Genomic DNA, 15,241 nt, shown 5'->3' with positions numbered 1-15,241 from the left:
AAGAAGTGAATATATCCCATTTGTAACATTTTTAGGGAACACAGAGGTTTATTTAGAGAAGTGGGGGCACCGTGTAAGAGAGACTATGATAAAGGAGATGCATTCCAGAGATAGGGTCCAGAAAGGGCCACTTTGAGGCATAGAAAACAATGTCAAACAAAGAAATACGTTTCAGAGAAAGGGTCTGGAATGGTCCATTTCTGGGAGTAAAAACAGCTGCAGCTATTTTTCAAGTCTGAGTTACAAGTTTTTCTCGTTAAGATTTGTTTTAAGCATAAGTCAGATTTCATGAATATGTAATGAATTTCAGTTTACCATTAATTCTGCCATTAAATAAAACATCATTATCTCTGAGAAAAAAAAAACTTCACTTAGAACCCCCAGAGAAATTTTTTAAACTAAGTCTCTAAGTTTCAGGAAGATTTTATTTCCCTCCATGTAGAAGCCTTTATTCCAGAGGGATTTGAAAAACAGGAGGGGAGGGAACAGGCCTTCATCCTGGATCCTTCGCACCTTGTAAATCATTTAGGTGGCAAAGAAGTGGAAAAACTGTGGTTCATGGTATTTGATTCTAAAGTACCAAAGGCAAGAACAAGAAAATGTTTGGGGTTTCAGGATAAAATTCAAAGTTATTTATCTTTCTTTTAAGAGAGAAGAATTATCATTTGAAGACATAAAACAAAGACTTGATGATGAATAAGTCTATACTCATGGTAAAATATCTAGAGATAGCCAGAGCAGAGCCTCTAACAGGTAGGCAGGAATCTTGTAGGCAAATCTACCTTGTACTAATTATAGATAAATAGTGAATACAACAATGTAATTTTTAGCTCGTGAACATGCCAGAAAATATTTAAAGGTTGCCTGCCAACTCAGGTAAAAAGAGGCATGGGTTAGCCCCAGATTCCAGGGATAAATTTTTAGGAGAGAAATAGGCTTCTTAAAACTCAGACCTTTGCAAAAGATACCATTTCTGAATCAGGGCATCATAATCTGAATACCTTGAGTGCCCCTGACCCCGCATCTTTCTCAGGTAAAGAATGCAGCAGCATCGAAAAAGAATGTGGCCTCTACTGCTTGGTTTCTGTCATCCTGACCAACCTTGGACTCTCGTTTTAAACAAGTCAGGAATTAGGGAATTAATCACACAGCAGCTTTGCTTCAGAGACCTCAACATAATTTGCCAGTGTTTTCAAGTGGTAATAACTTTCTCATGTACAATGCTAAAAAGTGAAAATAAAATAACCAGAGGTCATTGCATTTTTCACTTTCCAAGTAGAGAAACTTTCACTCTGCCCAGGAAAAGCTGAGCCTAGGTAAGAATATCAAGAGGACTGGGGACTGGTTTCCTCTGAAGGAAAGAAAATCTTCCACTTTGGCACAGTAAAGTAAACCCAGAGATATTTTTTCTTATTTCCTGTTGTCCTTGTCAGGATGCCACAAATATATTCTTTTTTTCTTTCTTTTTTCTTTTCTTTCTTTCTTTCTTTTTTTTTTTTTTTTTTTTTTTAGTACTGGGGATGGAACCCAGGGCGTTCTACCTCTGAGTTACACCCTAACCCTATTTTTTATTCTTTATTTTGAAACTGGGTCTCACTGATTTGCAGAGGGCTTCACTAAGTAACTGAGGCTGGCCGTGAACCACGATCCTTCTGTCTCAGCCTCCTAAATGCTGGGATTACAAGCGTGGGCCACCACGCCTGGCACAAATCTATTATTTTATAAGATCTGAACCCAGTGACCCAGAAAGCCAAGATGTGCAAGGTTTCACTAAGCATGTGGGACAGGTACACAGAAGAAAAAAAAAAAAAAGAGATCTCTTATTTTGCTATTTCTAACATAAGTTCCCCTCTCCTTCCTCCTGTGCATCTCATGATTTTAAAGTAGGAGCCTAAGCCTAATTTACAGTGAGAAATTTTGAGGAAAACACAAAAATAGTTTATTATGTGTTTAACATGGATTCTCTTTGCGTAGTATCTATTTGGGAATAAATAAAATGTTTTCCATCTAGGAAGGGAAAATGTACAAGTGATTCTCAATCCAACAGAATATGAAGCCACACATCCTGTTTGTAGCACAAGGACATGGTCCAGGGTAAACCTCCCTTAGCTTGCCTAAGCATTTGCTCAGAGGACACTATAATTTTGTTCTAGATATTTGCTTTTAAAGAAATAATTAATGTTTCCATAATAGCAATGCTTAATTGTATATGACCTGAGGGGACTACCAGTTGTCTTTGTAAGTTGATTGTGCATTATGTTGGCATTTTAATAAGGTGTGGTACTATGGGTGGAAAAGCCTCAAAACCCAGAAATGTCAAAGTTACTCTGTCAAAGTTAGATTTAAAGAACTTGCTGCAGGCTCTTTTGGCATAGAAAAAAAATCACATTCACTCTAGGAGAGCAACAGAATTCCCAACCAGAGTACAGCCTAATACATTGGCAAGTTTATTAACTTTAAATATTTGCATTCATCTTTGCCAATCTTAGTGTAGGTAGATTTCTTAGGTAAGTGGATGAATAATTTTTAACTTTTCTTCAAAATATAACTGTTCTGAGTAGACAAAAATCTTAAGAATGTATAATGAGAAAAACACAAATAAGAAACATTATCTAGTTTCTGAGGAACAAATAGTGTTTATACATGATGTTATACCACGGGGGTTGATTTTTATTCTTTCCCTGAAATATAACACAGACCATAAAATTATTCACAAAATAAACTGAGCCATCATTTATCAATTCTACCTGACATTTAAAACATTTGAGCCATTTGCAGAATGTATTCATCGGAAGGGAAAAGATTATGCATTCCATTGTAATATTCAACATCATTTTTTCTCCTGCTGCCAAAGATGAAAGCAGAGTTTACTTTTACTGGAGAAAACACATTATAATCTCATTCCATCAAAGGCCAAACTTCAGAATTATACATCTGCAATAAGACACTTTTTAAAAAAAATTATTTAATGTATGGAAGTGAGATGCCTGTATAGTGCTAAAACTTCTACTGACTTGTAAAATATAACACCTGAAAAATGAATGTCCTAGGCCAGGCATGGTGGTGCCTGCCTATAATCCCAGTACTTAGGAGGCTGAGACAGGAGAATCACAGGTTTGAAGCCAGCCTCAGCAATTGAGTAAGGTTCGCATTAACTTGTCAAGACCTTGTTTTCAAATAAAAAATAAAATAGAGCAAGGGGGGTGTAGCTCACAGGTAGAATACCCTTGGGCTCCATCTCCAACATGACAAAAAGGACTGTCTTCTAAAGAAGACTCACACAGAGGCTGGGGATCTGCTGGGGTGATACAGTGCAAGACTAGTATGTATAAGGCCCTAGGTTAAATTCCCAGCACTGAAAGGAAAAACAAAAACAAAAACAAATGGAGACCCACATGTAGAGCATATTATAAGGGATGGATATCAAAGAAAAGAAAGACCAGTAAAGGAGAGGGAGACGTATTAAATAAACCCAAGGAGTTATTAGAAAATTCATAGGAAAATAGGAAAATGCTCTAAAGGCTGCCATCTCTTTCTCTGGAGCTGGGGCGGCATTGTGGTTGGAGCGAGTCTTTTCTTGCTTAAGGGAAGGCATGGAGCTGGAGACCCTCTCACCCAGCACTGTGGACAAATTGTTGCTGATAGTCACACTGCTGCTGCCCTTGCTGCTTGTTTGCATGCTGACTCAACTGGTAGCTGAGCTTCTGTTCCTATTGTCTCTGGCTACATAAAAAGAAAAGAAACAGAGATGAATCTTAGGGGAAAATGGTGAAATATCTGAAGGTGAGCCATTAGCAATTGCAATCCTTCATGAAGTTTCTCTAGTCAGACTCGCTCCTTGCATCCCATAGGATTTTGTTCATACCTCAAGAGAAGCACATACAATACACACAGCACTTTGTGTGATATTTCATTCATTTGCCTGCCTTTCCTAGCAGCTGTTAGGTCCCTTAAGGGACCACCTGTCTGTAGTTCATCATTTTCTCTCTAGCACCTGCAGAAGGGTCTGTATACTACATGGTGGATGAATAAATGATCAAGTAAAGATGAGTTTGACTATACCCAGAGGGTAGACTCGTCACCTGTTCTTCCTTTTATTATCAGTATCTGACACAATTCCAGTTTAGACCTGAGTTTGACCTCAGCTCTACCACTCATGAACTTTGTGAGCAGGAGAAAATTACTTTACATCTTTGTGCTTTAGTTTTTCTCAACTGCAAAATGGGGTTAGTGGTCAATTAAATTAACCAGGTAACACATGCATGTGTTACATTAACATGCAAGAAAGGCCTCAGCATATCACTAGGCAGGCATAAAGGCTCACTTAAATATCAGCAAATCCTATAGTAAAAGCTGAAATACTCATAATGCATTTTTCACTCTGTGTTTAGCTTGATGGTACGTTTAGTTCTTAAAGTTTGTAATTCTGTGAAAGAAAGACTGATGTGATAATAAAATTACTTCTATGTCGGATGCATTCATTATCCATGAAACAATTATATATGATGAATTCAAAGGGCTACAACTGAAACAAATACACATGAATTGACCCCAGCCCTAGATGTACATTTATTTGCTCCCTCTATTCACATGGTCCCTATATGTTGCCTTCATCCCCAACTCACTAAATGCTTTTTAGGAGGCAATAAGGCAGTACACTATCATAGGCCAAGTTAAATTCACCACTGTTTATTCCCAGAGTCATTTTCTGAGCTGCATATATGGAACTTTGACATTACAGTGTTCTTGTGACTGACAGAGAAAATGTGGTTCTTGGATTTTTTGTTGTTGTTGTTGTTCAGAACCACATTTGGTTCTGAGGCAGTAAATATTTTTAAGGAAATTTCCAACTAGCAGTTGGTTTATCATAGTCCAGTATCTAGGTGTACTTTAAGTAGTTGAGTGTACTTGGGTTTAACTTCTTTGAGCTATAACATCTATTTATAACATGTGAGTCAGTCTCTGCTTCTTTTAACTCACATAACCTCCGTGAAGATCAAATGTTATTATATGCCTGAAACAATTTGGGGGAGTACAAAGCAAATATTAAATGTTAAATCTTACATCTAAGTACCTCACATTTGTTGTTTCTCTTTGAAGGGGTCTCTCTTTTAAAACCAGAACACAAACAAATGTTTCCACAGTTTACTTTGTTTTTCTCACTGGAGGCAAAGATCAATCAGTTTTCTGAGTAATCATGCATGCTTTTATTGACCTATCAGTTGAGGAAACTAGAACACAACAGTGCTCAAATTGCTCTAATTTCAAACTTCAGGCTATGATGGTGATATTTATAACAAGAAACCCAGCCTTCTGTTCACAGACCAATGAATTAGGAGGCACTTGTATTTATGTGTAGAGAACTAAATCCAGAAGGGATAAGTTGACACAAATAGGCAATCTCTTTTCTCAGAACTGAATCTTTTGAATATTCAAACACAAGTTATTAAAAAGAAAAAATATAAAGAGTTTACATTTATTAGAGGTAGCATCAAAGATGTGACACTTTTCTGTTTCCTTGAAGGAAAGATCCCTCTAGAGAGCTTGTTTGAAATGCAGACAAATCTGATAAAACCTTTTATTTGTATTGCCTCTTCCTACTACAAATGATCTCTAGATGTAACTGGGGCTGAGGCTGTATCAAATCCTGCAAGCTCCTTTGTTGTCTGCCCCAGCCAAATAAGGGCAGCAAACAGCTGAGAGAACAAGGAGAAATGCCAGCAGCCACCCTGTGGCAGTGGTCATTAACCAGCATCTCACAGGCCAGGTATGTGCCTACCCGCAGGCCCACAAGTATTTCTAGCTTAAATACAGATTATGTTTTTATCTTTGAATACCAGCAGGGATACATAATTAATTTATTGACAGATTAATGGTCTTTGTTCAACTCTGTTGTCAGAGGTAATCAATCAGCCATGTTTAATGAGATGTTATGCCTGAAAATTATTAGGATCATTAATAAATGAAATGTGGTTGAACTTCACACAATTTGTACCTCATAATAGAGAGCTAAACTAAGTCAACATTTCTGGGAACAAACACTTGGAAAGAAATTGGGAAAAATAGAATTAATTCAGCAAATGAGGATCCTCTCCCCTCCATTGACCCAGAGTTAAAAATCACTGAACTCCAAAGAGAATGAAAAAGATAATCTCTTGAGATATAGAGGGAAAGTACTGGAATTTCCATTTATATTTCTTTTTAATCTGATACACACACCACATACACACACACACACACACACACACACACACACACACACACAATTACCCTAAACTGATTGATGTACTGAATCTCTCATTCTGACCACATCCCAAGGCCATTTGTCACAAGGCCAGCTAAGGTTTTCCACAGAGCCTCAGATGGACAGTGCCCTCCTGCATTCATCCAACTTCACATTTGAAAATACTCACTGAAGGTCTTCTATGTGGCTGATCACATTCTGGGCCATTGAAACACCTTGATATTTCTGCCTGAATAGAAAATATATTCCACAAGGCCAATGGGCACAGCTAAATAGATATAGGGGTGGTATTATTTAACTAGCTAAATTCTCTCAAAATAACCAAGTGAATTTAAAACATTCCTGTAAAGTACATTTTGAAAACAACACTAACAACAAAATGCCAAGATTTTTCTTGGGAAGAAAAAGAATTTCTATGTAGAGGTTCTGTTCCTAGTGATGAAATTTTGTCATCCTGAGGTTAATCTGAATAGGCAGATGTTGCAAGAAAACAGATCACCAAATTGAAACTGAACAAGTAGACTATTCAATATATTGATTTACATCCACTGTTATTAACAATGAACTTCATCTTATGTGTATATTATCCTTAAGAAATAAGCTAATCTAAAGCTATTTCTAATTCTTACAAGCAAGCTATCTGAGCACAAAAAAAGAATGTCTACATTTTTTCTGCAATTTTTAAAAACATTTCTCTGATTCATTTGTAAGAATAGATGATGATAAAATAAAAATGAGAATGTACCAACCATATTATATTAAAACACTAAGCACACTACAAAAGGAGGTTGAAAATTTAATTTTATGACTATGAATTCCAAAAAATGAAAGGCCACTCTTACCCTGTGACACTATGGTCAGTGGTATTTTGGACCCAGTCAGATATTTGTGAGATGTTTTCAGCTCTGGTATCCCTAAAACCAAATATCAAAATAAGCTAAACTTTGAAGATTTTGTTTTTTCTAAGTGTAATTTTAAAATGTGTTAAAATATTTTTAGTAACAATGAGGCGCATTCTACTAACTTACTAATAATGTTCTAGTCAAAGTAAATTTTTAAACCATTAATGTATAAAATATTTTAAAAATATTGCTAATTCTGTCTGTTTTATAATGTACCTAGCATATTAATTATGGTACTCATGTTACTTACAAATAAGCAAGAGAATAGGTATTAATAGGTATTAAAAGTGCATACTTTTATTTTTTAACCTTTTGTATTCTAAGCATCACACATGTTTAGAGACTCCCAAAATTTCTAATATCCACAGTGATGACTGTGTATCATTGCTTCCTGCTGTAGAAATTAGCTGAATATCAGGTACCCATGTGACTTCGCCTGGTGTCAGCAATTAATATCTCACTGAAGGCTATCTACTCTGATTCTTGAATTGTGACAAATCAAAATATAATACTAGTTTTATTCTATAGTGATGTAGTTTTAGGATACTTATAAGAAAACTAAAATAAAACTTAAGTAAAATTGGAATTATTTTCCTCCTTCCCCATCTCCCCTCCATAACTCCCAAATTCTGAAGGCAAACTTTCCTTCATGTGTTTGTCCCAAGCTCATCTTATGCTCATTTTCAGGCTCTTTGTGACACTAATGAATCATATTACTTTTCCTTTGGAAGTGGCCAGTCCCCTCCAACCAAGCGATGGCAGGTGCTCCTTTAGATTTCCTCCCTCAATTTTCCATAACTGTGTGTGTCTACACAGAAAGTGTCAAGTCTTTATTTCCCAGTTCTGTTTGCATAGTATCCCACAGCAATGCTTAAAAACACTGAGAGTCACTTATTTCTGCCAGTAATTAAAAATGTTTAGACTGGACGTGGTAATTCCAGCTTTTGGGAGGCTGAGACTAGAGGATAGCAGCTCGCAGACACCCTCAGCTATTTAATGAGGCCCTCTGCAAATCAGTGAGACCCAGTTTCAAAAATAAAGAATAAAAAATAGGGCAGGAGGTGTATCTCAGAGGTCAAATGCCCCTGAGTTTCATCCCCAGACCCCCCCCCAAAAAAAATATGACTTGTTATCTAGGCATATCCAAGCTCTCTGAAGTTATTACAAATCTAAATAATTTGAGATGGCAAGAAATCACGCACATAGAAAATGAAACTGGTTTCAAACAGTACTTTATGTTTTTTCACTTAGATCCATAATTATATCTCAGACATGATTCCGATAACTTTCTTTTTTCCTAAGTATTCTATCTCCCATACTAATTTTATGAATGTCTCTTGACTTACTGTTGACAAAGTACACTTTTTTTTTTTTTTTACTGAACTCTATTTTTTGAGAGCCAAGGTTTTAGGAACTGAAATCAGATTAATGTATGATGTGCTTTTGGGTTTTATCTGTATAAAATTTTATAAACAAATAATCATCTACTTTTGAGAAGTTCTTTTTGACATTTAACACTGTCATTGATATTCAAGTGATATTTCTTAGGCACCATAAATTTTACATTCAGATAGGTTAAAAAACATTTTACATATTACAATGTGGAGAAACTTTGAAAATCTTATGCTAAATTAAAGAAACTCCAGACACAAAAGAAAAAAAATACTGTGTAATTTCACATATATGAGGTATTTAGAAGAGTCAGATTCATACAGAAAGGAAGTAGAGTAATGGTTACCAGAAACTGGTTCGAGGGAGAGTAGGGAGTTTTGGTTTAATAAATAATCTCTGATTGGATGACAGACAAGTTCTGGAGACAGATAGCAGTGATGTTTCCACAAAAAGGTGAATGTTCTTAGTTTAGTGTCACTAAATTGTGTACTCAAAAATCATTAAGATGGCAAATTTTTTTTATTATTTATATCTTATGAGAATAAAAAGATGCTAACTCTGTTTTTAGTTTCCATAATAGCTTCCCTCTTATTCCTTCATGAGGGAGATAATTTTAAAATGAAGTGGAGTGCTTTACTCACCTTACCTTAACTGTGGCCTTTTCCTTGCTTACAACTGGCCACTGAGAGAGCATACTGGTGCTTCTAGAGCCAGGTCACTCCCGTCCCATGTGGGTTGTCTGCAGTCTTTGCTGAGTAGCTGTCCAACTACCAACATTAACACTTCTTTTCAGCCTTTCAGAGGCGTCAGACCTGCAATGTGTATGACTTGGTTTCCCCACCTTCTCTTGTTCCCTTTCCCATTAGCCTTCGCAAGTATTTCACCCCAAATAAATCTTGCACATAATTAAAAAAAAAGGTCATATTTCCATCCCTGATGAGGACAGGGACCTTCCATTCTATTTAAAATGGAACCCTGACCCCTTTTTAGAACTCTTGGTCCCTTAGGCCCTGGTCCCCTCCACCATCTCCCTTCCTATACATGCCCTCCCTCCCTGACCATATACATAAGTGTGCAAAGAAAGCACAGTTCTGTTGGAAGGATTTACATTTCTTATTATCTACTTGAAATACTCCAAGCACAAGTTTCACATGCTTGTCCTATCAACCGAGTCTACTCAAATATCACCTCAAAGAAGACTTTGCTGACCACCAGCCTAAGTTGAAACCTCCATCACCCCTGACTATCCCCTTTTCATTCATTCACTTGGCTTTAGTTTCTTCAAAACATTTGTCATTATCTAAAATTATTTATCTATTAGTTTACCTTTCTATTACCCAAATCCCCCGCCAGATTGAAGGCATCGTAACATCAGCTTCTAAAACTGCTTAGCATGTCACAGGCATTTCACAAATATTATTCGAATGAATTAGTTTTAATAGGAGACACCTAGGTTTCTGAAAAACATTTTCTTTAGGGATCTATTTAAAGCCAACAGAGCTTGCATTAACTGTAGACTTACTTTGTCAGTTTTTGTTTTGGGGAGCGGGTAGGTTTGTTTCATGTTGCTGAGAATTAAACCTGGGTCCTTGTGTTTAAAACTTTTTAAGGCAGATCAGCTTGGGTGGTGGACACAGGGATGTTCTGAGAGTCTGTGGAAGATGCTAAGGAAGTAATATTACAGATTACTGCATTCGAGAGAGCCATCTGGTCAAAACTCAAGTTCTTTCTAAGGTAGCCCATACCCATTGACTGCTGGGGCAAGAGGTGTAGGGACACAGCCATTCCATCCAATGCAGCCCAACTCTGAAGGGCAATCCTAGCTCCAGTTCAAGCCAGGGATCAGCAGCAGTCTTCAGACCTATCTCATACCTCTACTTCTCCTGGCCTGCATCTGCTTTCTTCCTTCATTTACATAGGTGTTGATCCCCAAACACACCATAATGAACAACCTGCATACTAAACTCCATCTCAGCTTTTATTCTCTGGGAGCCCAGCCTGAAACAGCTTGTAGGTATAAAATGAATATGAATAGACTCCTTTTCACACTTACTCCTTGAGTTAAAAATGACAAAACACAGTTTATATCAACTCTAGTAAAAACCTAAACCCAATGAGAGACTCCCAGAAACACCAGTCGGGTAAAGAAAACTTTGATGGTAGCAGAGTTTTTCCCCCACCTTGGGAGGGTTGCCCATGATCTTCTAGGTCTAGGGTTGTGTTAATTTAATGAGTTTATTATATATGTGCTACCCCTATGTTGCCCACTATCTAATTTATGAGCAGAGACTAAATAAAGCAGGGTATTTGCCCTTAGAAGTGGCAGGTGGCTCAAGAGACCATGAGGGAAGAGAAATACAAGGAAACATGTCTGTTTAGATTGTGCAAGGTACAGGGGAGGTGCCTTTAGCAGTCGGCCATGATGGAGAGGTCAAAGCTTTCAACAGCTCACTGATGAGTTTTAGGGGACCCAGAAATTGCCTCAAAAGCACAGGGGAAATGCTATGCAAATGCATACTTTTGCAGGGATCAGATTATCAAAGGGAAGAATGCTATTTTTTTTTTTTTTTTTGGTGGTACTGGGGTCCCCGGAAGCCCTTTTGCCTCCGGGCTACACTCCCAGACCTATTTTTTACATTTTTATTTGGAAACAGGGTCTCCTAAACCAGCGCGCGCGGCTGGCTTCGAATCTGCGCGATCCTCCTGTCTCTGCCTCCCAAGCGCGGGGATTACAAGCGTGCGCCACCACGCCCGGCGGGAAGAATGCTATTTTAAAAAAGTTAAGAGGCCTGTAATGGTAACTACATGTCAACTTGACTGGCCAAAGGGTGCCTAGATTAGTACATTATTATTTTTATGGTAGTAGGGATTGATCCCAGCAGTAGTCTACCCCTCTGGGCTATACACTCACCTCTATTTTGTTTTTTATTTGGAAACAGGATCTTGCTAAGTTGCTGAGAGCCTCACTATGTTGCTGAGGCTAGCTTCAAACCTGTGATTCTCCTGTCTCAGCCTCCCAACTACTGGGATTACAAGCATGCACCACCACTCCTGGCTTTAGACATTTGTAGATTACCCTCCCTGGTGAAAGTGAAAATCTTTTAGTCTCTTGAAGGCTTACATAGAACAACAAGATGGAGAGAAAAAAAACATTTATTCTTCTCTTCCTGCTGTATGCTTGAGCTGGAGCATAGGTGTTCTTTCTGGACTGGGATTTATACCATCAACCTCCCTGGCTCTCAGTCCTTCATTCTTTAGCTGCGTTTACACCATTGGCTTCCCTGGGTATTCATTTGCAGATGTTAGTTGTGGGACTTCTAAGCTTCTATTGTCATGTGAGCCAATTGATAGCCATGATAGACACACACACACACACACACACACACACACACACACACACACACTGGTTCTTTTTCTTTCTTTTTTTTTTTTTTTTTGAAAACTGAATAATACAGGGACCTTGATTTCTGAAGACTTTTGCCTTCAGTCTTAATCTATAAGATTTCTCTGTCTTGTCATTAGTATTGTCTCTAGAGACTTATAAGCTACTTTAGCCATTTGGATTCAGACAACTATCTATCTGCCCCTTGAGTTTATAGATTCATTTTGTTTTGGGTTATTTGGGTCATGATTTTTGCCAAAGCTATATACTTTTACTATTTCTATTTATATACTATTCTATATCTACTTTTCTATAAAATTTTTATCTTTACCTTTTAGTTTATTTTCCATCTGTAAATCTTATATATCTTATTATCCTCTGATTTTTTGTTGTTGTTGTTTTGTTTTTGTTTTTGTTTTTTTGCGGTACTGGGGATAGAACCCTGTGGTATTCTACCTCCGAGCTGCACCCCCCCCCGCCCTATTTTTTATTCTTTATTTTGAAACAGAGTCTCACTGAGTTGCAAAGGGCCTCACTAAGTAGTAGCTGAGGCTGTCCTTGAACTGTGATCCTCCTGTCTAAGCCTCCCAAATGCTAGGATTAAACCCTCTAGTTTTAAAATAAAGAAAAGTTAGCATGAGAAAAGACTCTCAAGCACAGACCTACCATAAATAAGGAACGCCTTCTTCTCCCCTAGTTCACTCCTCCTCAAGAAGCTCTCTTCATAGAGGGATGCACCTGCCAGATTAGTGCAGGGAATCCATTGAAATTCAAGTAAAATACCCACAAAACCTTCATTTTAAACTGACTTTGGGCCCAGGTATGCACACATGAAAACACACATACACAAAAGCAAAAACAATCTGTACCTTTCTGCTATACTATCACCATGAGGACAAGTTGTAAATGCAAATGATAAAACCACTGTCCTCTACCTCTACAATCATATTCAAACATGAACTGTTTATTCTTAGAGATGGCTGATAGTTATTAGCTAATGTGGGAAAATAACCGTATTAGATTGACCCCAAGTAAATCATGAAGCAGTCTGTTTGTTGGGATAAAGGCTTTCTTGAATATCAAACTCTGGGCATCTACTGTATGCAGATAGAATAAAATATAATTCTTGCCCTGGGGATGCTCATAGTTTATTATAAAATATCAGTCTGTGTTTGGAGCCCTGTCTCTGGCTCACAGCTGGCACTAATTAAATAGAAAAACAAATCATGTCTAATTTTTTATGCAAATTGTATAGATATAAGACTTCGTTCCCTGATGGCTTTGGGTCACCTCTTCACTCATTATTGGTGTCTGTCACTCATCAATAGTCCCATCACTCGCATCTCCACTTCAAGTCTCATAAAATAGGCTGATACTGGTTCTTATATTTTATTTTTATACTTTTATTGGTACATTATAGTCTCATATCATAATATAGTTCACAGTGTTAGTAACATATATGCACACAGCACTTGGTGGTCTCTCCCCCACTCTTCCCCTTCCCCATACAAGATATTGAGACTGATATTGGTATTCTCATCATATTGGCACTTAATGTCAACTGAAGTGTTTTCTTCACTGATTCTCCCTACATCCCCCCCTGCCCTCTCCTGGACCACCTCCCTGACTCCACTGGAGTTTCTCCTCCATTATCTGAAGTCCCTCTGGTATCCTGATCACTCCCCAGCTTCTACATATGAGAGAAAATGTACGAACTTTCACTTTCTGGGACTGGCTGATCTCATTTAACATAATGTTCTCCAGGTCCATCTATTTTCCTGCAAATGACATAATTTTGCTCTTTATACTGTTGAGCAGAATTTAACTCTATATATCCCATAATTTTGTAAACTGTTCATCTGTGAGTAGACACCTCAGTTGGTTCCATAATTTGTCTATTATGAATTATTCTGCTATGAACATGGATATGCATATATTACTACAAAATTTTAGTCATTTCTTAAGCTCCAAAATGTTATTTGTCATAACATTTATTTCTATTTTATGTTTAAAAAACTATTTCCTAGCATACGGCCAACCTTTTCTTTTAGAGATGACATTTACAGCAGTTTCCTCTTATTTAAAGGAGATACATTCCAAGATTTCCTGTGAATGCCTAAAAACTCAAATAGTATTGAACTCCATTATACTGTGTTTTTCTATACATATGTAACTATGACAAAGGATAATTTATACGTTAGCAAAGTAAGGGATTGACAACAATAAATAATAATAAAATAAGGTTATTATAACAATGTACTATAATGAGTTGCATAAATGTGATCTTTAACTTTTTTGCACAAATTATCATACTGTACTGTACTCACCCTTCTTCTTGTGATGATGTAAGTTGATACAATATCTATGAAACAAGACAACAGGAGGAGAGGGCCAAAGGCACTATGACACAGCATTAGTCTACTGTTTAAGGGCTCCTTAAACACAAGCACTCTGATACAATGCTGGTGTGATAGCAGGGATGCTAATAAGTAACGGGTGGGTAGCGTATGCAGCACGAACACATTGGACGAGGTGATGAGTGACATTGAGGGCAGATGGTGTAGGATCTCTTCATGCTGCTCAAAAGAGTACAGACTTGAAAGTGTCCTTGACTTTTCCATTTAATACAGTATTTTTATAGTTATTTCCATATTATGTACATAAAAGACTGAGCTAGAGGAATGCATATTATATAATATACAAAAAATAGTGACCTAAAGGATTTATTTATGAATAGTAATCTGTATTACTTTGAATATTTGCATTAATTGAGCTTTGTTAATATGGGATGGGCGACTGAGCAAATATATCCCTGTCCCACTCCCCTTTTCTGAACTATATCATCCATATTTTTAATTACAGGCCATAGGGTTCCTCCAAACAAAAACATTTTATGTTTTAACAATGTATTTGGCATAAGCATTTCGAAAGGAAGCAGAAACTATGAATTAGAGAATTATACCAACAAAAATTACGGTGCATTTCTTCATTTTGCATGAGAATTGGAACCGGCTTTATATTAAACATGAGAAAGAGGGAGGGTAGTGGGAATAAGGTAGGGACTGGGTAAGGGCTAAATGAGTGGTATGTACATATATACTTGTACCATCTTGTACTCCATTAAGATGTATCACTACAATGCACCAGTAAAAAGTTTTTTTCCTACGGCCATACTACCCTGAACACGCCTGATCTTCTCTGATCTCTGAAGCCAATAAAAAATTTTTAAAAAGAAAATGGCATTATATTAAGAAGTAGGTTCTCTGTGTGCAACATAAAAAAATCTGTTAAGTCTTAGGCAATCACAATAATTCCCCCAAC

The sequence above is a fragment of the Muscardinus avellanarius genome (genome assembly GCF_963383645.1).
Source record: "Muscardinus avellanarius genome assembly, chromosome: 9".
NCBI lineage: Eukaryota > Metazoa > Chordata > Mammalia > Rodentia > Gliridae > Muscardinus > Muscardinus avellanarius.
The sequence above is the reverse complement of the archived record's forward strand: the minus strand, read 5'-3'. Positions refer to the sequence as shown.